Genomic DNA, 8208 nt, shown 5'->3' on the forward strand with positions numbered 1-8208 from the left:
GGGATATTTTTTTGGGAAGCATGGTTAATGATGTTATCTATCAATCTTATGTTTTCTCCAATAAATCGACCCTTTAGGAAACCCGTCTGGTCGTTGTTGATAAGTTTTTGGATAACAGATTTTATTCGGTTTGCGATAGCTTTTGCGGCTATTTTGTAGTCGCAGTTAAGGAGAGTTAGTGGCCGCCAATTCTTAATTAAATGTGGTTCTGCGTCTTTTTTTGGTATGAGTTTAATGATTCCGCGTCTTTGTGTGATCGAAAGACTTCCTTCATCATACGAATAGTTGAGAGCACTTATCAGAAGGGGAGACACGTCTTTCCAAAAAGTTTTGTAAAACTCAGCTGGGAGTCCGTCAGTTCCAGGGCTTTTGTCCCGACCATGCTTTTTAGCGCTTTTAGACACTCTTGTTCTGTTAAATGTCCTTCGCAGCTCATTGCCTCATTGTGGTCCAGAACCGCGTCATTTTCAGATTGGAAAAAAGCGCTTTCTCGTGGTATCACATTTTTCTGGGATGTGTAGAGCTCTTTATAAAAGGTTTCACATTCAGCAAGGATTTCTCTGTCGGATGTGACAAATTCTTGATCAGTGATTTTAAGCTGGCTTATTGTACTCAGTTTGAAGTGTCTTTTCTCAAGGTTGAGAAAATATTTAGTGTTTTTTTCACCTTCATTGTACCATTTAATTTTACATCTCAAGATTGCCCCTTGGGTACGTACTTTGATTATCTCTTCTAATTCGCTTTTGAATAACTCAAGTTGTTGTGTTTTATTTGTTTTTTGCGTTTCGCTGACGACAGCTGGCTGTTCCAGTTCTTTCTCTAATAAGGCAATTTTTTCTTCTAGCTCATGCTGTTTATTCAAAGTTTTACGCTTTTTGGCAGCAGCGAAGCTAAGAGATTTTTCCCGCGTTTTAAGTTTAATCATATCCCAAAGAAGCGCAGGGTTTATGGACTCATCGTTTTCGTATTCATTCTGTGTTTCACGGATAGTTAACCTTATCAAATCAATATAGTCCTTATCGGCCAGAAGTGATGTGTTGAGTTTCCAAAAACCAGGCCCTCTTGGATTTGAGTGAAGAGATATATTTAATGTATCATTGAGTGGTCTGTCTTAAAGCCCGGTAGAATGTTTGCGGAGATAATGCTGCACAGAAAACTTTGACTTGTTAAGAAGAAATCTAATCTACAGTAGACAGAAGGCTGTGTTTGTTGCCAAGTGTACCTTCTTTCTTCGGGGTTCAATATTCTCCAGGCATCAACAAGATCGAAGTTATCGCATATCTCATGAATGGTTTTTTGCGCGTTGTGATGTGTTTTGGGCAGACCCCCTCTTTTATCTTTCTCTACATCAAGAACGAGATTGAAGTCGCCTCCAATTATTATTTCTTCTCCTTCGAAATCTTGAAGGTGATCAAAGAGATTTTTAAAGAAAGCAGGATCATCATCGTTTGGGGCGTAAATGTTTTCTAAGGTTATGCTTTTTCCATTTGTTTTTAAGTCACACAAGATAAGGCGTCCTGAATCATCGATATAGGTTTTTTTGATTTGAAGATCGAAGTTGTTATTAAAAAGAATGCTTACACCAGCTTTTTTGCTGGAGAAGGAGCTGAAAAGGCTTTTGTATCCCCATTCAGTAGCCCATAGGTGTGAATTTTCTTGCGAACAATGTACTTCTTGCAGCATGTAGATCGAATATTTTTTAGATCTGAGCCAATTAAAAGTTTCTCTTCTTTTAGCGTTATTCCCAAGGCCCCGTACATTGAGAGAAGCTACCGTGATTGTATTGTTATCTATTTTGTGTTTAAAAAAAAAAGGTGATATAATCGATATCTGCACTATTTGATTATTTGACAATAAAAGCGTTATGGACAAAACACAGACGACACTGATTTGCATACTGCTCAAAAATCGTATTTTTAAGCTTTGAAAGTAGAAATTGTATACTAAACATCTAGAAATATTTTGGCGAAGTACTTTGTATATCTGTGCATACTGGAGTCGACAAAAAAGTGTTGTAATAATACGAAAAGCACGTTGGTGGCACGAAAAATCACAAAAAATTACACATAAACATACTAAAGCGCGTGAAGTTAGGCAAGTAATCAACAATTTAATAAAGCATAAACAAAACTATAAAAAATCCTAATCAGCTTGGGTTAAGCGACTAGCGGGTCCGAATGGTGAAAACCGGATCGAGTAAGTATTGTCGGACAGCTAAGCCGCCCGCCGCCTAAAGCATAGAGATTTATGTATAAAGAAAGTAAGGTATGAGGTATAATTATTAAACACAGTTACTCATCTGCTTCGTCAGCTGCATCTAGACGTTTTCCGGGAGGCCAGAATTTGCCGTTTACAAACAGTTTGTCGGGCTGGCTCTTGCTGAAAGATGCTCTCATGCCCTGTCGTCGTGCTTCCTTGAAAACTGCCATTTGATCTTTCCGGCGCTTAATGATTTCCAGTGGAAGATCACGGAACATTTGGAAATCAGTATCTTCTAGTCGTCGCCCTAAAGAGAAAATTTCCTCGACATCTTTATATCGAAGAAATCTGACAATGATTGGACGTGAAGCTGTGTCGCTATTCCGTCGGGTTGTTAGGCGGTGTACACGTTGAATTTCAACGTTGCGGGCGTTTCGGTAGCCGAGATCTTGTTCCAAAAAGTTTCTAAGCACTTCTTCGGTATCTTCGTCTTCGAGCTTCTGGGATATTGAAATATTTGATGTTTTCTCTCCTGGAATAGGCTTCAAGGTATAGGTTCTTGGAGATGACGTCGTTTATTTGGGCAGTCAGCTTTCTTTCGCCCTCAATCAGAGAGGCTATTTTTTCATTCTGCCCCTCTATCTTCTTCTTAAGCTCGTCTTGACGTTCCTTGCACTTATCGCCGTTGAAAGTACAGGACTTCTTTAATTCTGCTATATCGCTCTTGGTCGTTGCTTCAAATTCCTCGAGCTTGGCTGTTCTTGCCTTGAGATTCGCCAAATTGGTCTCTATATTTCTGACGGAACTTTCAATTGAGTCAAGTTTGCTCAGTCTCGCGATTATGGAGTTCCTGAGTTGTTCTCCAATGTGTTCAATTTTGTTGAGAGCATCCATGATTTCGTCGTTTGCCTCGGGTTCGCTGCTTGTGCTTTCGTCTGTTGCTTCTGCGAGATCTCTGGGTTTTTTCGCTTCATGCAGAGGCGAAGTCTCGTCTCCAGAACTTGTAGACGATCTGTTTCTGCGTTTTCTGAAAAAATTTGACAATTTTTCGGCCATGAAAAGCTTTTGGAAGGCGGACGGCTTTTAGCTCGCTCCTACTCCGCCATCACTCGGCCCAATCTCGGTCTTGTACTACTTGCGACGTCTTCTCTGTTCACAAATACCGACTGCTTTAATACATGTACACGTCTTTATTTTTTCCAGTTTTCTTATGTAAAATTGCAAACTTGGTGTTGTTGGGTTTTTTTACAGGCCATTTGCATTTAGCCTTGATTTTCTATTAACTTTCTTAACTTTCGGAATGTCTAAGAAAATATTTAAGCCTAAGATGGCGTATCCAAATATCAAATTAGCGTCATAACCACATAGAGACCAGGCTCACATTCATTCTTGTCCCTTTTAGCCGGCTGAGCCTGGGGCACGAGACACAAGTGGCTCTGGGGACACATGATTTGATTGGCTAGATCTTTAACAAAGGAAATTTAAATTTAGCAAATCAAATCAACCGTTTTAAGATCCCTTTGTTGTAGGGGATTTTACTACGGTTGATTTGATTGGCTAGATTTAAATTCTCTCTTGTTAAAAATCTAGCCAATCAAATCAAATATCTTCAGAGCCACTTGCAGCTCTGGGGACGAAAAATGGCTCACATTAGGACCACTCGCTCCAAGAAGCAGGGGCAAAATTGCAAGGATTTCTTATAAAACTGAAGAATTAAACCACATTTAAAAATATTACAAGGCAGAGCACTTGCTTCGCACATACACTGGACTGTTCGAAGAAAGGAAGCCACAAATTGGCTTTAATAAGTCCCACTTGCTCCAAAATTTCGCACGGGTGCAGTTCGAAAACCAAACTTTCAAAGCAGGATACTTTAAACCCACTTGCTTCCTTCTGCGCTTAAATAATACGGAAAATACATTCATGAATTATAAATTGGCTTTCCCAAACACCTTGGGTTAAATCTGCATGCTCCACATAGGTCATAGGGTCTATCAATGTTTTACTTAAAAAATATATAGACCATGTTAAGAGTTTTAGCTTTTATTAATTCAATTGCATACATGTATATAGTGAGCGCATCGATTTTAAACATTTTAACTATTTCTAAATTTTTTAACTGTTTGTAAGCGCATTTAGCATCGTTAAACGCACAAAAAACGGCACTCAATAGTTATATATGGCCTTGCATCACAGTCCAAACATTTAAATGGCAGAAAATCCAGAGAGGGGACTGGATTGGACTAATCAGCTTAAAAATACTACTTTTTGTCTTTGAAATTATTTTTAAATACTGCGATAAGAAGCCTTCAAAAAAAGCCAGTTTAATTTGTAGACCGATCACAGGAGTAAGCGATCTGATCACCTCTAAAAAGTGTTTTGGCTTTAAAATATTAACCTAGTTAAAGGAATTTAAAGCGGCACGGTAAGACTTTGATCCTAACTCCGTTACTTGTAATAAAATGAAACTTAACATTGACACAGGCAACCAACTAACACAATCATGAAATTTTTTTCCCTATTTTAAACTAACTTTTATTTTTTTGAAGTTAAATGTCACGTTATCTCCAATCAGCATAAACGGTGCCCACTCAGAAACCTTGTTAAAACCGTTGTCTCTCATCCACATCATGGCCTTGTGAAGAGATTCACTGGCACTTTCCCCACGAACAAGGTGCTCGTAGAAACAACTCATGAACTGCTTTGTTCCACTGTCTTCTAGAGCCCACAGTGCCGCCAACACTGAGCGTGCTCCGGATCCTAAGAACGCGCGAGCGATTCCAACAACTCCCTCGGCCCTAATTTGTCCACGGCAACTGTGACAACAGCTTAGCACTACCAGTTTAGCTCGCAGTTGAACTTGTGAAATGTCGGACATTTTCAAAAGGTAGTCGTCTTCTTGTGGAATCCCAGTAGTAGTGCTTGCAGGGGAAAGCGCAATTTCTCCTCTTTCAGCATTACCATGTGCAGCAAAATGTATCAGACTCACTGATTCTATCCTTTGAAGTACCGCCTGCTTCGTTGCGTGTTGACCTAACAAAGGTTCAACTCCCAGCAGTCGTCCAATCATCTCTGCCTCCTTCCTTGCACCAGGCAATGACACAAACTTTCTATTTAGACTCCCGCAGTAAATCACCTCACCAACATCAGGATCGCCCACTATCAGAGCACCAGTCTGACTGTGATAGTCTGCAGGACTGTCCTGAATGAGCTTGAGAGTCGTCAGTGAAGGAATGATGCGGATCCTGAAAGTCTCTGATAAATACTTCCCATTTTTATCCAGTAAAGCTGCAAATGGAACACGGTACAAGATGCGATCAGGAACAATGATGATTTCAGGCTCTTGAAGTAAGTCAGATACAGGATTGATAAGCATTTCTGGAACAAAGTTAAACTCGGTTTGGGACCTTTTTCATCCTTTGCATGTCGCAAAGCTGCCAGCCTCTCTTCCTGAGAAGAATCAGATTCAGCCGGCTCAATGTCATTTAGAGATCGATCTTCGCAAACCTCCTCGGGCAAAATACCAAAGCTGCGGAAACTTTTAGCCATGATAAAAAAAATTCACCCAAATTTACAGCTGGCTGTGCTAATCGTTTATAAAGAGTGTTTTTATCCACTGTCTTTTCTCGGAAAGAAATGACCCCGCTTGCCTCGAGAATCCAGAAAAACACTCTTTGATGGTAGTAAGAAATGTACAAACAAGTGCAGTTGCTTTCTTTTGTTATCACATTTTCAATGCCAATCCATGACTGCGGGTTGGCTGATATGTGTGTTTCAGCAGAGTACTGAGTTGCCATCAAGTCTGCTAGGGCTCTAGCCCGTCCCAGCTCTGCAACATAAAGAGCACTGTTGGAATTTCCAGTGTCACACAACAATCTACTGAGCACCTTGTATGGAAAAACATGAATGTCAACAACGGATATCTTAATTTGATCATTGTCCGCATTAAGACCCTGCATTTCTTCGCATTTTTCAATACTTCGAGACAAGTAGAGAAAAGCTTCCTGGAACTTCTTTTGCGATAACTTCGTCAGTGCAAGATGACAATAACACTGGAACTCAGTTTCACTGTGTCTAATATCTTGTTCTAATGGAAGTGCCTTCCCAAGATATTCTTCGGCCATGATATATTCACCGAGCGAGTGAAACACAATTCCTAGTTTTACGCAAGCTGATGCCTCTATTTCTCTGTCACCAATTTGAATTGCGATCGCAAGTGCTTGCTCTAGATACTCTTTAGCCTTGACATTATTACCAAGAACTTCAAACACAGTTCCTAAGTTTATGTAATTACTTGCTTCTCCTGCTCTGTCACCAATTTCAATGATGATCGCAAGTGCTTTCTCGAAATATTCTTTACTCTCTCTATATTTTCTCGTATGTAAATACACAGTTCCCAGGTTTCCGTAACATGCTGCTTCTCCTGATTTGTCACCAATTTCTATTATGATCGCAAGTGCTTTTTCGAGATACTCTTTAGCCTTGACATAGTCACCGAGAGATTGATACACAGTTCCCAGGTTTCCGTAAATTGCTGCTTCTCCTGCTCTGTCACCAATTTCCACCTTGATTGCAAGTGCTTTCTCGTGATATTCTTTAGCCTTGACATAGTCACCGAGGGATTTAAACACAGTTCCCAGGTTTCCGTAATGTGCTGCTTCTCCTGCTCTGTCACCAATTTCCACCATGATCGCAAGTGCTTTCTCGCGATATTCTTTAGCCTTGACATAGTCACCGAGAGATCGAAACACAGTTCCCAGGTTTCCGTAACATCTTGCTTCTCCTGATCTGTCACCAATTTCCATTTTGATCGCAAGTGCTTTCTCCTGATATTCTTTAGCTTTGACATAGTCACCGAGAGATTGATACACATTTCCCAGGTTTCCGTAATTTACTGCTTCTCCTGCTCTGTCACCAATTTCCATTTTGATCGCAAGTGCTTTCTCGAGATATTCTTTAGCCTTGACAAGGTCACCGAGAGATTCAAACACAGTTCCCAGGTTTCCGTAACATGCTGCTTCTCCTGATTTGTCACCAATTTCCATGGTGATTGCAAGTGCTTTCTCGTGATATTCTTTAGCCTTGACATAGTCACCGAGAGAATAAAACACAGTTCCCAGGTTTCCGTAATTTGCTGCTTCTCCTGCTCTGTCACCAATTTCCATGTTGATCGCAAGTGCTTTCTCGTGATATTCTTTAGTTTTGACATAGTCACCGAGAGATTGAAACACAGTTCCCAGATTTCCACGTGCCACTGCTTCTCCTTTTTTGTTTCCAATCTCTCTCATGATAGTGATTGCTCTCTCATTAAGTTCTTTTGCTTCTTTATACTTACTTTGACGTTGATATATCCGTGCCAGGTCTATGCTGAGCTTTCCTTTACAGACTGTTTTACCACACTCGCAGTAAATGACGAGAAGTTTCCTTCCATATGCTATTGCATTTTTGTCATCGTGGATACGACAGAACGCTTTGAACATTGTATAATAGATTTCTCTGTAAATAAATTTGCCAAATTGCTGTTTTCCACTCAGCACTTTAGTATTTAGCAAAACTAAACTTTCCTTGCATACCTCGATAGCTTTCAGAGCACGACCGGTGTTGAGAAGGAAAGTGGCGACAAGTAGGGCTATGCCGATGGCTTCAATGATTTCTTCTATATTGTTCATGACGATTTCCTTAATCTGTAAGTGTTGTACCTGAAAAATAGATTAAGGAGGGTTATTGAACATAGTAGTTTTGTAACTTTACGCAAATGAGCGCAGAAGCTAGAAAAGGCTAAGTTCAAATCTTCGCATTACTATCTATTTTCATCCTGTGCACTAAAGAAATAAATGGTAAGGACTTGGACGCACTATAAAAGAGAGTTTCCCTGAGAATTCCACGGTTCTTTGGCGCGTGTTTCCTTGTTTTTATAAATATTATATTTTAAGCAAATGAAAGATCATCGCAGTAATGTACTCAACTTAAGCAGTTGAGAAAGGCAAGCCTCAAAAAAGTCAGGCTTGA

The 8208-nt window shown here is 40.0% G+C and overlaps 2 pseudogenes; both read right to left on the reverse strand.

Moving 5' to 3' along the window:
* Positions 1-2291: 2291 nt before the first annotated feature.
* On the reverse strand, positions 2292-3255 carry LOC144667301 (uncharacterized; annotated as a pseudogene).
* Positions 3256-4241: 986 nt separating this feature from the next.
* LOC144628986 (uncharacterized) lies at positions 4242-7777 on the reverse strand (annotated as a pseudogene).
* Between the last annotated feature and the right edge of the window lie 431 nt (positions 7778-8208).

The sequence above is a fragment of the Oculina patagonica genome, chromosome 10 (assembly GCF_052425735.1).
Source record: "Oculina patagonica isolate OP01 chromosome 10, crgOcupat, whole genome shotgun sequence".
Classification (NCBI taxonomy): Eukaryota; Metazoa; Cnidaria; class Anthozoa; order Scleractinia; family Oculinidae; genus Oculina; species Oculina patagonica.